Source organism: Cynocephalus volans, chromosome 7 (assembly GCF_027409185.1).
Source record: "Cynocephalus volans isolate mCynVol1 chromosome 7, mCynVol1.pri, whole genome shotgun sequence".
Classification (NCBI taxonomy): Eukaryota; Metazoa; Chordata; class Mammalia; order Dermoptera; family Cynocephalidae; genus Cynocephalus; species Cynocephalus volans.
In genome coordinates this window covers 156,123,773-156,141,076 of record NC_084466.1, presented here as the reverse complement: position 1 = coordinate 156,141,076, position 17,304 = coordinate 156,123,773, and the positions used below count along the sequence as shown (strand labels likewise).

The following is a 17,304-nucleotide window of genomic DNA, read 5'->3' as shown; positions in this document are numbered from 1 at the left end:
TGAGAACATGTGGTATTTCCAAATAGTAATTTCTTACATGGTTGTCTTGACACAAAATAATAGAGCAATATTAACAGAAGCCAACACTTGTCATCTGCTGACCAAGTGCCTATACTGTGGGCCACACTTTGTTAGGGTTAAAGCAAAATGGAGACCTGCCCCATCAGAAGAACCCTATTCCATTCAATTCACTGGGGCTCTTCCACAACTAATCATTTAAATGAATTGTCTTTGTTCCAAAAATGTTCTGTAATCTGTGTGTCCCTTAACTATAAATCATTTTGTTCTTTAGTAATGTTAGAAAACCCACACCCTCAAGAGAGAGTCATGGTAATAATGACAGACTCTCTTACATGCCACACACCTTCTAGGATCCTTGTATGTTTTAACTTTAATACTAATAGACCTCCTACTGGGGTTAGCTGTGTGGGAAGGAGAGAAACTGACAATGGAGAAGTCAACTTCTTTGCTCCTGTCCCCACAGCTCATACAACCTAAGCTAGAATTAAAACTCAGTTTGGAGGAAGCTGGAGACTCAGTCCCTTTGGCTACATCCTGTTGGGAAAAGTTCCTGGATTTTAAGTGCTACGTCCCTGGCTCTGTCACCTTCTACCTGTGCCTCTAAGTAATTCTTTGTCCAGGCTGGGCTCTACCTCCCTAAATTAAATGGGGGAAATAATGTTCATGCCAGATACTTCAAGGGATTGCATTATAGCTCAAAATCAAATAGATAACACTCTGAACACTGGAAAATACACTACACCTATTACATAAAAAATTGTTACCAACGTTCTCCAAAAGCAAGTAGGCAGCAACCCACTTTAAAAATACTGCCCTAGGAGCTGGCCAGTTAGCTCAGGTGTTTAGAACACAGCCTTGTAGCACCTAGGTCATGGGTTCGGATCCCTCTAACGGCCAGCCACTGAAAAATACTGCCCTAAACTTACACGGTCAATGTATTTGTAACAAAGGTAGACGGTACCCCCCCCCCCACAACCAAATAAAATCTTCATTCCACACCTCGTACACTATACAAAAGTTAACTTTAAATGGATCATGGATCTTAAATATAAAACTTAACACTATAAAACTTTTGGAAAAAAAATACTTGTGACTTTGGGTTATGCAAAGATTTCTTAGATATGACATGAATAGCACAATCTGTAAAAGAAAAAACACAAATTAAAGAACTTCTGTTCTTTGAAAGGCACTGCTTAGATAACAAAACACAGACACACACAGGGAGAAAGTGACTGCAGATCACATATCTGATAAGGATTTTATCCAGAATAAAACAAGAACTCCTAAAACTCAATAATGAGTAAACAAACAACCCCGCCCAAAAAAATGGACAAAAGATTTAAAGAGACACTTCCCCAAAGAAGATAAATGAACCATAAATAATCGCTTGAAAAGATGCCCAGCTCTATCACTCATTAGAGAAATGTAAATAAAAACCACAATGAGATACCACTAATATCTGTTAGAATTGCTAAGAAAAAAGCAAAAATCTGAACAATATGCTGTTTGCATATGTTTGCTGGTGGTCTGAGTGGAAAGGAGTTCTGCAGTTAGTTTCTTATAGTAAGATACACACCAGCCACAGGACCCAGAAACTGTGTTCCTGGGTATTTACTCAAGTGAAGTGAAAATCCGTGTTCACAAAAACGCTGTATGTGAATGTTTATGTAAGCTTTGTTTGTAATTGCCCAAAACTGGAAACAACCCAAATATGTCTCAAGAGGTGAATCAATAAAATGGAATGTTACTCAGTAACAAAAAAGAACAAGTCACTATTATACATAACATGGGTAAATCTCAAATGCACTCTAATAAATAAAACAAGACAAACTCAAAAGGCTACACACAGTATGATTCCATTTTATAACGTTTTGGAAAAGGCAAAACCGCGGGGATGGAGACCATATGTCAGTGGCTGCTGGGGGTGGGGAGGTGTCATCTACAGAGGGGGTGGAGGAATGCAGGGGGTTGACAGACCCGTCCAAGGGGTGACTGTATTACGCCTGTTTTGAAACTGGCAGAACTGTCCGATAAGAAAGAGCAAATATTTCGGTCTGAAAATAATACCTCATTTTTTTAAAAGATCAAAAATACATTACCTGGATATATTTCCATACCTATTTGGTAGGGCAAATGCCTGAAAGAAAGCAGGGCCTGAGTCTCAACTCTGGTGCATGAGTTAAGTGGCCAGATTCGAGTCATTTGAAATGAGTTCAAGTTTCCTAATCTATAAAACGTGGATATTATGCACGTGCCAGACATGTTTTCCAGTGTTTGCCTTGTGACACAAGTCATCATGACGACCTTATGAGAGAGGTCTATTATGATCCCCTTTCAACATGAGAAAATGGAGGCACAGGAGAAGTGACATCATTGGCCTGGACTTGGCCCTGCTAGGACATGGAGCCAGTCTATCCGCCTCCAAAGCCAGTTGTGTGAAAGCACGGTGCTCAACCTCCCCCACTTGTCCCAGCACTTCACAGTCCAGGTGATGGGGACAGGCAGCAGCTTTCCTCCACCACTCTGGGCCTCTGCACCACCTCCCCCGCTAGGCTCTGTCCCTCCCCTGCCATCTGCTCCAGGACCTCCTCCTACCTCCCCCGCTGGGTTCTGTCCCTTCTCTGCGATCTGCTCCAGGACCTCCAGCCCGCTGCCATCCCTCCCCTCTCCACAGGGCTTGGGTTCTCAGCCCCTGCCGGCTCCTTCTCTTGCAATGGAGCCCACGCCAGCCTCTCACCTCAAAAACCACCCCAAGCTCCCACCCCTTCCCTCCTCCTTCCTCACAGACAATTGCCAAACTGTGGCTACCCCAGCCTCTACTTCCCCGCACAGCACACCCCCTCCCACTGCAGCCTGAGCTCAGCCCCACCGCGCCTCCGTTCCTGCCAAGGCCACAGGGACTTCAGGCATACTCCTATGTGACCCCTCCCATGACACCGTTGCCCCCTTCCCTCCTGGGGCATCTGTGACCCGTGCTTCCGGGGTGACCACCTTCCTCTCTGCCCTCCTTCCCAACTTCCTGTGCAGGGCCCTGTCCCCCACACCCTCTTACCTGGGGCTGCTCCTTGTAGTTCCTCCACCCGTCCCCTCAGGGGCCCCACCTCCTGCAAGCTATGGCCTCCCAACCCCATCTCCAGGGCTCACGTTTCTCCTGAGCTTGACACCCACGTACCCAGCAGCCACAGGACTTCTGCACTCGTGGTCCCAGACACTGCAAACCCCACCTGCCCCAATGGGGACACCGCTACCTGTCCTTCCCCAGAGGCCCAGCTCAGGGTGCTGCATGATAGAGACCAGACATCAGGCTGGTGTCCCCTCTTCCTCACAACCCATTTCTAACCGATCACACTCGCTCTGTTGCCAGAGCCTCTAACTGACTTCCCGGCCTCCACTCGGGTCCCCCCAAGTTCATTCCTCACTCAGCAACCTGAGGAGCCTTCCCAAGATGCAGATCTAATTTAGAGCCTTTGCTGATGTCCTCTGCTCAGGGGGTGCAGGACAATCTACCAGCATCCTGGGGGGCCTGGGCTCTGGCCCCACCTCCCCAGACTCGCCCCAGCCTGAGCCTCCCCTGCGCAACTCTCCGACCACTGAGCCTTCTCCAGTCTCCCAGGCGGCCAGGCCTCTGCCAGCTCAGAGGCCTGTGCACATGCTGTTCCCTCTTCCTGGATCACTGCTCCCTGCCCCAGCCCAGCCCCCACCCCCCCAAACACACACAGTTAAGTCCCTCCATTTTCTCCAGGACACACGGACACTGGATTAGGATTGAGAGACATTCCTATTATGGACTGTAATAGAAGGTCCACTTGTCCAAATTCCCCACAGAGAGTGAGCTCCTCATGGGAAGGACAGGGCCTACTTCATTCTTTCTTGTCTCTCTCTGTCCTTGCAGAGGACACTGGACACAGTCGACCCTCCATGACCCCGCAGACTGGCTGCACTTCGTCCCAGGAAGCATGCCACCTCTCTGTCTTCCACCACAGAAATCGCCGTCCTTAACCAAGAGAAAAAACTGTATGCCCCTCCGGTCCACCAGCCAGGACACAGGGGGCCCTGACGTCCCCCACACGGGCTCTCTAACTCACCCTGACAGACAGGCAAGTTCCATCGCCCACGATCCTTAAGGACCACAGCCTGGCAGGAGTGTCTGTCAAGAACGTCCAGTGTTTGGCTTCTGCTCATGCTTGCAGCAAAGAGCTTCAGCTTCCTCTGTGGCTCAGGCAGCTTCGCTTAAGTCGGGTCTTTCAAGTAGACGGAGAGGAGGCTTCAGGAGCCGGCTGAGGGGAAGAGCCCCCAACAAAGCAGGGGCCCCTGCACTGTGGACAGACAATGCTGGAGGAATCTGGACTGCAGAAGGACATCAGCAGGAGGCAGTGTCACACACTGGATAAGGGCAGGGCTCCAGGGCCAGCCTCTCTGGGTTCAAATCTTGCCACCACCACTTGCCGTGTATATCTGGGAAGGTGGCATTTCCTGTCGGTGCTTCTGCAGGTTAAAACGGTGGCGACCAACAAGACCTGCCTCGCAGGGCTGCTGCAAGAATGAATGACCTGTGGTGCATGTGACACACTGAACTCCTGATCCCAACACAATGCCGGGACTCCACTGACCTTGTTCCTGGCTGCCTCCAGCACTGGCTGCCTCCAGCACCGGCAGCAGGAGGATGTCTGGACGGGCACAGATGCTAATGTGGAAAACTTCTTTAATGTGTAAATCTCTGAGACCTGACTCTTCATTCCATGCAAACATTCATTTATAAAGTGCTAAACACTGTGGCAAATATTAAGTATAACCAGTTGCCAAGCTACAGAAGAAGTGAGGATGTTAGAAATTGAGAGCAGTGATTGTTTTTTTATTTTTCTGTTTTTGTTTGATTTTTTGTTATTTTTGCAAATCAGTGAAGTTCTTTGTTTAAATAAAATCTTTCTCAGAATGTACAAGGCTCCTCTGAATTATGGGTGAGGAGCCGGTTATGGCAGCATCTCCCAGCCCCCTGTCCTATGGAGCCCTGGCGAGGTTCCCTGCAGCACAATGGGCTGATCGCTAATCAATCAATTGGGAGTATTGGGAGTATGGGGTGGGGGACAAGAGTGAAAGGAGGGACAAGGCCTGTGGATGTCCCTAAGAGACAGAAACAAGTTTGGAGTGGGGGCCTCTTACTCCAGCCCCCTCCTCTAGGGCTATGAACCATGGACCACATGCACTGTATGAACATACCCTATGACCTGGCCTACCCATAAACAGAGAAGAGAACTACACAGGAATATAGATCTATTCACTGCTACTCATCTCCTACTCATTACATTATAAGTGAACTTATCAAATGAATGTTTACTTTTTAAGCATGTTTGTTCAGATTTAATTCTGAACCTAGTTAAATTAACTTAATGGCAGTTTAAGTCCTGGCTTGCATTTCTCTTTGAACTTGGCAAAGCTTTCATCTGTCTACCTGAGGCTGAACAGGCCCAATTCTAAATGCATTTGGGCTTCGGAGCAATGAACACGTGTGCATGGACCGAGTAGCACATAGAAAACACACACATGAGTGCCATGCACACTCAGGTATGCAAAGGCCTTAGGCAAAAACTAAAATTACAGCCAAATAAGATACGGATTCCCACTATGGAGCAGTGATTGAAAGTCAGCAAACCATGGAAAGATACTAGAAACAACACTAGAGAATCACAGCCAATAGTGAAGCTATTTCTATTTATATTAAAAGACAGGCAGGTTTCTCAGTGTCCCTCTTAAAATTGGGTTGATCTCTTAATATTCAGGCAATCAAGAACTCACAGCATTCAGCAATCACAGTTCTTAGGAAGGAAAGTGAAGTCAAAACTAAATCAAATGGATAAGAAACACATTAAAACTGAAGTTTTAGAGGCAAAGGAAATGCATAAAAAGACTATGAACAGTAGAAAATGTTACAAGTTTTCTAATTGCTGAAATAGTTCAGGTTAAAGAAATTAAATAAATTTTATGCTCTTCTCTAAGCCAATTTAATTGTCATGCATCTCATGAGAATGCCAACTTAATCCAAACTGTAAAACAAAACAAAAAATGCACTTTTTATCTAGTATAGGTTTAATGTTGTAAGTGTCACTCTGGCTAAAAATATTGCTACTGATGATGATTAATAGATACTATTTTAGGGTAAAGTTCAGGTGACATTATTCAGTATAATTATTTTAATTAAATCCATTAGCATATCTTTATATAAGATTAGAAGAGCTATCGGTGATACAAAATAAGTTTTTCTTGAATAATGTATGAAGCAATTATTAATTTACATATTTCTCCAGAAAACGCATATTAAAATGATTCCATTTGGAGGTTTTGAGCAAAAATATATATGGTCTACAAATTCTCCTTTCAGACTTAAATGTTCTGTCTTTGGAAGATTTGTGGCAGAGCCAAACAGCCTCAGAAGGACAAGATAATCTGGAGAGAGGAAAGTGTAGCAGACCCGTTCCGCCAATAGGTGCCCCTGGACCCATCTGAGCTGTGTTCTTTCCCAGGGACTGGATGAGACAGTCCAGCTTGGACTGGACTGGATGGACATGACAGCTTGATGCCACTAAAGGATGGACACTCACAGCGCTTTGGAGAGATTCAAAGATGCACTACTGTGGTGTACATGTTACAGGAATCCAGAACAAAAAGAAAGACAATGACCGCAATTGCTTTAATGCCTTAGTCCTATTAAATAAAGACCACTATACCTTATGTATCTTAAATCTAAAAATACCTCTTCTCTTTGTGATCAAGCTTCTTCTAAGCAGATTCTGGTCTTTAAAATAGCATTCCCCATCCCTACCACCACCACTACGGTTCATTCAATCCCAAACGTCAATTTAGCTGCTGAGTGACACTGTTCCTAGAGTATCTGCATGTTTATCTATCATGAAGCCCAACCCCAAAAATTAATGAAGAAAGTACAAATTTACTAAGATTTTCCAATGAATCCAGTTCAAGCTCCTAAACATAAAAATCAATTTATTACACCTTCCTTGGAGAATATCAGCAACGGGTATAAGGTCTCCCCGGTTTCTCAGGGAAAGAAATGTTGTCTTCACTGTGCAGGATCCCTTTTAGCATCTCTGGATCCTGTCTGTAAAATGCAGCTACACACACACACCTAGCAGGTTCCTGACCCATGTGCATGTGTCACAAATGAGTGACCAGCACAAAGAAGCCCACAGCCCTTGGGTCAACCTGGCAAGACCTAAGCTACCAAATCCAAGGAGCTGGTCCACTCTGGCCACAAGTAGCTGTGCTGTGCAATGATCACCATTTTCTCTGTGTCCAGCCCTGGGCTAAGGAAACCTCCTGCTCTTCTCTCTCATACACCGTCTCTAAAAGTGGCAAGAAACATAACTCGAAGGAGCAGTGGAGGCCTGCACCTGTTCGTCACCATCTCCCCAATGCTGGGCACATGAGAGACCAGAAGGGAGTGTGGTCAAGGATGGACTGAACCATAGGGACAATAAAGGGTCAGGGCAAAAGCCACCATGACTCAAGGGAATCAGGACAGAGCTACAATGACTCTGCAGAGCACAGATGCCCAGCAGACTACAGGCTCCATGGCAGAAACTGTGTCACAGGAAGTACGACAAAAAAGAAGGAGCAAGGAGCAAACAGGAAGCCACAGTGCAATGAAGAGTGACGCCCTCTCCTCTGAGCTGCGCCGCTCTCCTTAACCTCTGACAAGCCATTTGCCAGGAATTAAGTCACGCTGAAGAGGAGCATGACCGTAATCTGAGCAAGAACAAATCTGAATTAACTTACCGAACTTTTCTTCTTTCTTTTTTACTTTATACCGGCACAGGCATGCATCTAAAGAGGCCCGGGGAGGGAGAGCAGTCCTTGGAAAAGGCCTCCCTAGCCTCCAAATTGGTGCAAATTGGTTACCTGTCTCGACAGCTTCCGGGAGGGAAAATGTGACTTCTAAACCATGGAGATTTCCTAAACAACACTTGAAATTCAGAAGTCAACAGACAGGAAAATGGACCAGTTCCAAAGCACCTTAAGGGCCTGAGCCACGGCAAAGTGGTTTTGAAAACAGCGAGTGGAGAACGTAACACAGTGCACTCGTGTTTTATTCCATGGTCTGAATAATCTGCCAAAATGCAGCCTTTCAGTAACAGGAATGGGTGGGAGAAGGGGCGTGTGCAAGACAAGGAGGAAGAGAGACGCAGGAAGGAAAACACCCTCACCGCCCTCCTGCCCACCCAACCAACTCACAGACAGACTTTGGGGAGGACGGCCGGGGTGTAGACACTCAACAGGTAGAGGCAGCTGCACAGGGTAAAGAAGGCCCTTGGGATACAGGACACAGTGACAGCAAAGAGGGACCCAACCCTCTGGGACCCCTCCCGAGTATACCCCCCCTCCCACTACCACCCCATCCCCAAGACCGCCTGCACCCTGGCCGCCTTGTGTCCCAGACCCAGGCCCACCTGTAGTGGGTGGAACTGCGCTCCCCAACCAAAAAAAATATATGTTCAAGTCCTAATCCTTGTGCTATTGTTTGAATGTTTGGCCCCCCTCAAAAATAACATTCAAATGTAATTGCCATTGTAACAGCATGAAAAGGTAGGACTTTTAAGATGTACTTAGGTCATGAGAGCTTCATCCTTATAGTAGGTCTAGTGTCATAAAAATGGGAGAGGTTGGCCCCTCTTCCACTCCGCCTTCCGCCATGTGGTGACACAGCAAGAAGCCTTTGAGAGATGCCAGCACCTCGATCTTGGACTTCCCAGCCTAGAGAACCATGAGCCAACCAATTTCTGTTCGTTGTAAATTGCCCAGTCCTAAGTATTCTGTTAAACAGCACAAAATAGACTAAGAAACTCTGGTACCTGTGAATATGAACTGATTTAGAAATAGAGTCTTTGCAGATAAAATAAAATAGAATTAGGTGGACCCTAAATCTAATGATGAGTATCTTTATCAGAGAAGAATGAGGGAAATTTGACCACAGAGACACAGAGATACACACAGAGAAGGCCATGGGATGGCAGAGACAGATACCAGAGGGATGCTACTGCAAACCAAGGAACACCAGAGCTGGGTCCCCTAGAGCCTTCAGAGAGTACACAGGCCTGCCGATACCCTGCTCTTGGCTCCTGGCCTCCAGAAATGTGAGAGAATGAATTGCTGTTGTTTTAAGCCATCCAGTTTGTGGTCATTTGTTATAGCAGCCCTGGGAAACGAACAGTGTGCAGTCAGAGGACAGGTGGTGGTGGTCGCGTTCCTGTTCTGCAGCAGCACGCAGAGCAGGCCCACCTCAAGAGCTATGATGGGCACTGATGTAGAAAGCCGGCCTTGGTGCAACCACAGGGCCTCCCTCCTGGCCCTGTCCACCTGCTGGGCCCTCCTCGCAGGCTCCTCTCTGCACTCCCTGCTGCCTCGTGACTCCCCAGGGCTGGGACTGGCTTTGTTCGAAGTATACCCCCTCCTGGGCCCAGGCCAACTCCAGCAGGTGTGCACGAGACTTCCAGCCAGAAGGTCCTTCCTCCAGTCCCTTCGCTCAGCGCCTCCTCCACAGGGCCGTGTCACCACAGCCCTCCAATGCACCTTTAGGCTACAGAGGTGGGTCCTCTCCAGGGCGCAGCCCTGGGAGTTGGGGGGCTTCCTGCTGATCTGACCCCACCCCTGCAGAGAAATCCCCAACTTCCCACTTAAGTGCCTGAAGGGGGCTGGACTCCCAATACACCTCCGTCCCAGCTTTTCTTCCTAACACGTAAGACACCTACCTCCTGGCCGCCCCTCACGGACATCACCACCCCAGCTGTGCCCCAGCCACCTTCACTCGTATCCAGATTCCTGAGGAGACCAGGTGTCTCCCCCCTCACCTTGGCCTCTGCCCTCCTGTTCCCTAACTTATATGCACTACCAGGCAGCATAGATGTCCATGGCCCTGGGAGTCCATCAACCCCTCAGAGACACATGCCCAAGGTATGCATTACCTCCTGTGAATGCCACTCTCTGGCATCCTCTCAGCAAGGCTGTTCAATGAGGCATTAATCTAGGTGCTGCTGTGGAGGAAATCGGCTGACTTTCTACAAAGGAGATTACCCTGGATAAGCCAGGTAGGCCTGTTCCAGTGGCTAAAAGGTGTTAAGAAAAGAACCGGGACTTCCCCGAGGACAGCAGCCACAGCACGTGCCCCAGGGTTTCCAGCTGCCTTCTCATGGGCCACCCTATGGCTTTCGGACTTGCCCAACCAGTCCCACCACTGTGGAAGCCAATTCCTCGCAGGGAATGAATACGTGCCCTCCTGGTTCTGGCTCCCTCGTGCACACTGGAGGAACACACCTCCGCACACGGCTCCATCACAGCCCTGAGTGAGCTGGCCTGTCCTCCCCAACTCTGCAGGTCCTCCCAGCAGCCGGCCACCCTGCAGCACACACACGGGAGGATCGTGGAACAGACTGGATCAGCTGCTCCACTGTCTCATGCTGAATTAACGAGAGTCAGGCAAAGCCAACAAATGCTCGCCCAACCTGCTGAGACAACGCTCATCCACGTGTTTTCAGGCACTCGCATGCTTATCCAACCACAGGGTACTGGTTAACTGAAAAAAATGGGTTAATGTTCCAAAAGCATTGCTCAGCAAAGCTGTCGAACCCCGGTGGAAGTAACCTTCCAAATGCAGGGCTTTTCCCTTTTCCTTTTAATAGAAGTTCTGACCTCCGAGGGAGGTGCAGCCATAGACCATTCGGCAATCATGGGATTCTATGTCTCTTTTAGGCAGGGTGCCTCTGAAGGGTGATACTATTAAACGTGAGATTCACACAACGGTCAACATAAATGAATTTAAATGGACTTCTCCAAAACCTGGCTTCATGTTCATGTCTCTGGGTGACGCTGAAAGAGACAAAGCATACTTTTCATGTCTCTTTCCACATACAGGTCCGACAAATTGTGAGCAATTTGGAAAGCAAGGTCATCGTTATTTTCAGATACAATAAGAGAAACGATAGATTATTTTCAACCAAAACAAAAGTTCATAGAAATACAAAAAGCCAGGACAACCTAAAAAATACTGTTGCAGTATCTACTGTACACACAACCACTAGTCACTTGAACAGCTTTTAATAATTTCTGATGGGTAAGTTTGGCACAGACAAGCGCAAAACATCTCTGTTCGAAATCAGGCAAAAAATGGTGTTTTGCTCCAAAAGAAGGTGTCTGCTTCCAAAACCGAAAGAAAGAGAAAACATCACAGGAAACAACAGTAAACAGTATAATAATAAGTGAAAAGAACAAAAGCACCAGCATCCAATTGATAAAAGTTTCGGTATTTGATGATTTCAAAATGCACACAAACATAAGATAAAGAAAAATACGAGGCACTTGGTGGCAGCTAACTAGTTATCAAGTTAAATAAAATTTGGAATGAATTTTATAATTTCACTTACAATTGCCACCATCAGAAGAGAAAAACTGCTGGCTTTCACACTGCATTTATAAAAAATGATTTAGAGCAAATCGGAGAAAACTTTGAAATTAAATATGAAAGCGATGGCAAGAAAATAATTACATTTATTGGCAAATGAAATGACATGATCATCAGGAAAAAATTAAATAATTCAGCTCTGGATCTTGGAAGGTCTAGAATTAACAAGCACAATTGCATATAAAAATAAAGCTATGAAGAAGAAAGCTCAGGATAAAATTCCCCATTTATTTTTAAGATTTGTATTTGTAATGAAAGCATCATTTATCTATTTCATGACCGATTAATACCAAAATTATTTTGGTTCTACTTTACGTAGATGGCTGTAAATGTTGACAATTGCTAGCTCTGAAATGCTATGTACAGTTCATCAGAGTAACCTCATGAAGGTTTGACGACAATCCCAAACCCCACAGAAGAGCAAAAGGGGGCATGAGGGATGATTCTGGGGAATGGGGTATGTGGACTAACCTCCCTTGGGTGCCCTCATACTCCAGAAGTCCTCCACCCCCACCCCGAGTTAACCCTTTATCAGTTTCTGGAAGAGTGAAAACCCAGGATTTCCCAGAAACCACATTTACCACAATCTATCCTAAAGTTTCCAGGGACGAACCTCTCTGTTCCATATTCTCCCCAAGATGGGTCCACAGAGCAGCCCTCCTCCCCTCTCCTGCCCCCATGAGCACCATGGTCTGAGTCCAGCATGAATTTCTGCAACTTGGTTTATGGCAGGTTCAGTGTTATAAAGCAACACCCTCCTAACTGGATCCCCCACATGCTGCAGACCTCAGTTCCCACTTGAGAAGCTGATGTTGCCTGAGCTGCTTGAAAAATTATAAGCCCAGCTCCTGAAAACTCATTATTTTGGCAAGCGCAGTTTCAATCTAGCATAAACAAAACATGAACAAAGGCCCTTGATTAGGAAACTGTCCATTTAGACATTTAATGAGCACGGCACTCTAAGTACAAGCTGCAGAGTGGTTTCCTCCCACCAAGCCTGATCACATTCCTTTACCCTCTGGAAGCTTCTGTAGCCCACCATATACATCTCCCACCACGTCTAGTCCCTACCCACCCAGCTGTATGAAAATGCTTTTTGTCCCTATAGGTGAAGTGACCCTGGATGTAATGAGAATTTCATTTCCAGAGAATTTCACATGTTGGCCATCTCAAATATATAATTTTATGGATATAGATAAAAGCCAAGTGTCTACTTATAATACATTATTAATTTAACTATGCTTTCCTATAGTTAGAAAGTTTAGAAATATTTTTGTCCACTCTCCCATTTCTTGAAACTATTTTATACGAGTTTTTTACATGCACCTTTAACATCGCGTCTTCACTGTCACCAACACCCATTTTCTTGGTCATTTTATGTCAATCTGAATTGCTTAAGGTATGGCACTTTTAATGACCCACAGGAAATTTTTTCCCAAGGCACAGTGCCCAATTATATAATTAGCTATTAGTGCTATTTTATAATTATGTTATGTACATATTCATGATCTTTCATGATCTGTGCAATATAGCCAATTATTCTATTTTTAAAGTGACCTTTTAATAGGTTCATTTATTTATTTATTTATTTTGTGACCGGTAAGGGGATCATAACCCTTGGCTTGGTGTCATCCGCACCGCGCTCAGCCAGTGAGCGCACCGGCCATCCCTATATAGGCTCCGAACCCACCGCCTCAGCGCTACCAGCGCCGCACTCTCCCAAGTGAGCCACGGGGTCGGCCCTAATAGGTTCATCTATAATGACATCCAACAATGTTGTACAGGCCAGCAAAAAAAATGCCAAATATATGTTAAACTGCTTTGTTTCTTTTTTATTCATTCTGCCAGGTAACTTCTAAAATCACACCAAACCAGTGTGGGGGTTTCAGGCAGATGTGTTTTAGTGTTTTGTGTTTTAAAAATAAAGTATTGAAAAAAAATGTTATAAGGACTCAAAGAGAAGGCCACTCAACTTCTGAGGACTAATTTTGGGGAAAATGTGGGGAGTCCACATAAGTGGGCAATTACATTATAGAGACTAAGTTGGGTTCCCTTCCTGGACCAAGGGAGCTTTCCCGATCTGTATCATAGGACCACAGGGCAAATTCATGCAACTGCAGCACTGCCCAGGATCAAAAGGGGTGGAGGCCTGTGTGCTGCTCACTGCGTCTCCTCACTGAGTCACAGTGACACTCTAACATCTTCCTGCCTCCCCAGCACCTCCCACAGCATCTGGCTTTTATGTGGTGCCGGGAAATATTTGCTGAATGGATGCATGTATGAATAAAACCACCAAAAGGCTTTCTAAAATGTAAAAAGGTATAGTATCCCATTGTGAGGTGTAGGGACCGGAAAGAAGGCCTTTGGTTGAAAGAGTTCTGAAGTCGTGCTTCACAAATGCCTGTGTGCAACCCGGGAGGGTCCACCTCAAAATCCCCCACTGGATTGTGACAAAATAAGAAAAATAAGAAAAAAAATCATTTTATAATAGACAAAGCTTTGAAAATTTAGATCTATTCCCTATTAAGAGATTGGGTCCTTCCAACTTTAAGAAGGACAGGTGTTCCCTTCCTACATAAAATGATAGTAACAATAATTAGCAGTTGATTTTTTTTCCCCCACTAACTGGCAGATAATACAATTCTCTGTTGTCTATTAGCCCTGACTATTACATAAAGCCACCCTATATCACTCCAACCCTTATCCCTGCCCAATGCTAGAACTCCATGCCTAGAATATTGCCTGGCACATACAGGGGGGCTCAAAAATATCTGGCGAATACAATTTTTTTGGTTGGTGGCAGTTCTTTAATATTGACTGGCTCATGAAAGCCCACTAACTGTTGAGGGAAAGGATCCAGAAAGCCACACAATAATGAAGAAAAAAGGATAAGAAAGAAGGTTCTTTTTTTTTTTTTTTTTTTTTGTCTTTTTCGTGGCCGGTACTCAGCCAGTGAGTGCACCGGCCATTCCTATATAGGATCCGAACCCGCGGCGGGAGCGTCGCCACGCTCCAAGCGCTGCACTCTCCCAAGTGCGCCCCGGGCTCGGCCCAGAAAAAAGGTTCTTAACCTCCCTTTCTTCCACCAGTCTTTCCCAAAGTTCCAGGCCCAGTGCTAATTCGTTACTGCAGAGGCCAGGGGTTGAGAGGAAGAGGTGAGAATCTGGCTATGGGTAGACAGTGGGCTAAAGTGCAGAGACTGCATTTGAGGACAAATCCTTCTGCAGCAGCCCCCAGCTCCAGTAACATATGCCTCCAGCCACCCAATTCTGCAGGAGGTAGGAGACCTCTGACCAACCCTCTTTCAACAGAGGCACCCTCTCCCCATCAAGCAACCCCCCACCCTCCTCCTCACCTTTGCTAGATTTTGTGTGACCCTGGCAGGTACAGGTAAGTAACAGTGGGAGCGGCCAGCAAGCATCCCTGGGAGAGGATGTGCATTGCACAGAACACATGGTAAAGTTTGAGCTCTACCCTCTGAACCCAGAATTCCTCCTGGAAACTCATTAGAAAGATATGGCAACCTGTTCTTTTTGAGTCATTAATTTGTGTTTTGTTCACACTGACACATGATGTAGGAAACAATCAATGGTGTCTCAGCCTCCCAACCCAAGAAGGTAGTCCTGCCTTGTTAGACAGAATACTGCACCTGCAGGCAGCATTTCCAGCATTGATATGTTTCCATTTATGCTACCAAAGACAAGTGTCCAGACACTGAGGATAGCCCCAAACCAAGAATCACTCAGAGGTCCATCAAGAGAAAGAGCCTTCTACAATATGATTAGATTGAACTTCTTGTCTTGCGGTAAGAGACGGTCTTTGAATCAGATGTCTTTGCTTGATAAAAATAAGGTCAGTGATAATTAGCACACGGTAACTAGAGGCCTCTTGAACCCAATGAAGAACACACACATATTTAACGAAAAATGGTTTTATATGTTATCTTCCTAATTGCAATGTATAACAATCACTTGCCAACAAAGGACTAATTAATTATAAGTCATGAGACACCCACAATTATGGACAGGAGATTATTGGGTAAAGGATTTAAGGATAAAGAAGGTAAAAAAATAACATTCGTTAATCATCCAATTACAGGACATTATTAAATAATGGGATCTGGAAGGATTTAGACCCATTAAGAGTACTAAGTTTTTAGAAGTAATATACCAAAAGATGGCAAATTATAAATATTAATAAATCTAAAACTCATCATTGTATTGATGACAAGGATCAGTAGCAAAATACTGTGGTCAGTACAACATCTAGCAATTTTGACCCTAGGTTAACAAAGCATAGCAGAGGTATTGCCTAGAATTCATTTTCTCTCCAGTATCATAATATACTACAGGGATGGAAAGATTACTCAGTTCTAAAGCTTTCAAGAGCTTCTTAAAGAGTTTAAGTAACTTTTAATGGGATTTTTTCTTCTCTGTATCACAGGAATTTGTTTGGAAAATTAAGAAATCACCTTAGGACAAACAGAAAATAGAACTCACTAATCATCTTCCATTTAGCCTCTTATATGAGTAAATAGGGAAATCATTCATAATCACATCCATTATAAAGAATTCAAATTATTCCACTCTGTTTTATTATCTATCAACAGGAAGTGTACTTTCTTACTGTGAAGCTGTTAGTGTGTTTCTTATATGATTAACACATATTTTAACAGCCCAAGTGTTGCCCAAATCAAAGCGGTCAGGTCAGAAGAATAAAGGAGGCCAGAACAGGTAAGAATCCAGGCTCCAGGCACAACCTCCGGTCACACGAGAAGAGGCACCACTGAGGGGCCAGAGCAGGCAGTTGGGAGGTGGCCCAGAAAGTGACAACACCAGCTGTTTTCATCGCCTTATACACCATGGCAGGTGCATTTTCAGAGTAATTTTCTGACCCCCAGGTCATTTATGCATTTGTCCTTCAAGTGCTGGTGTCCGTGGCATGCCAGGCAAAGTGCTCCATGGCCTAAAGCTCTGATCTGCTGAACAAGAGGGACATGCAAATGGCTTCTCTGACACACCTGCCCTACGTGGTTTCATGAAAACAGAGTCCTTTGCCAAGGACACACGTGTGGAAACAGGTGGCTCCTGTACTGGGAATGCAGGCTGTGGGGTCGCCGGGCAGGTCCCTAGGAGGGCTTAGGAGGGCAGACATCCCAGAGAGATGGCCATACGAGAGCAACGCTTGGACATGGACAGTGCCTAGCATAGCCAGGAGGTGCGGCTGTTTGGAGCTGCATGCAGAGACAGAGACCAGCTGGGGGCAGAGACAGATATGAACCAGGGGCAGAGACAGACACCAGCCAGGGGCAGAGACAGAGACCAGCCAGGGGTAGAGACAGAGAGCAGCCAGGGGCAGACAAAGAGATTAGCCAGGGGTAGAGACAGACACCAGCCAGGGGCAGAGACAGAGACCAGCCGGGTGCAGACACAGAGACCAGCCGGGGGTAGAGACAGATGACAGCCAGGGGCAGAGACAGAGACCAACTGGGGGTAGAGACAGACACCAGCCAGGGACAGAGACAGAGACCAGCCGGGGGTAGAGACAGACACCAGCTGAGGACAGAGACAGAGACCAGCCAGGGGCAAAGGCAGATGGAGCAAGGACTCAGGCGCAGAGCACTGGAAGCCGGTCATGCGGGAACATCCACGGGAGCAGGCATGGAGGCAGGAGGCTTGGGCTCCTCTGCTCCTGCCACATGGTCACCTCTCCTCTTACACCCCCGCAAGCGGCCACTTGCCGTCTCCACTGGAACCCAGACCCAGAGACTCCAGCTCCTGGGACCTAGAAGAATGGAGTCCGAAAACATTTCCACTTAT

The 17,304-nt window shown here is 46.1% G+C and overlaps 1 protein-coding gene across 4 annotated transcripts in view; it reads right to left on the bottom strand.

The window, feature by feature from the left end:
• The window catches only part of DOCK1 (dedicator of cytokinesis 1), a 489,712-nt gene that overhangs the window by 313,792 nt on the left and 158,616 nt on the right, over positions 1 to 17,304 (bottom strand). The gene's annotated exons all lie outside the window — the stretch shown is intronic.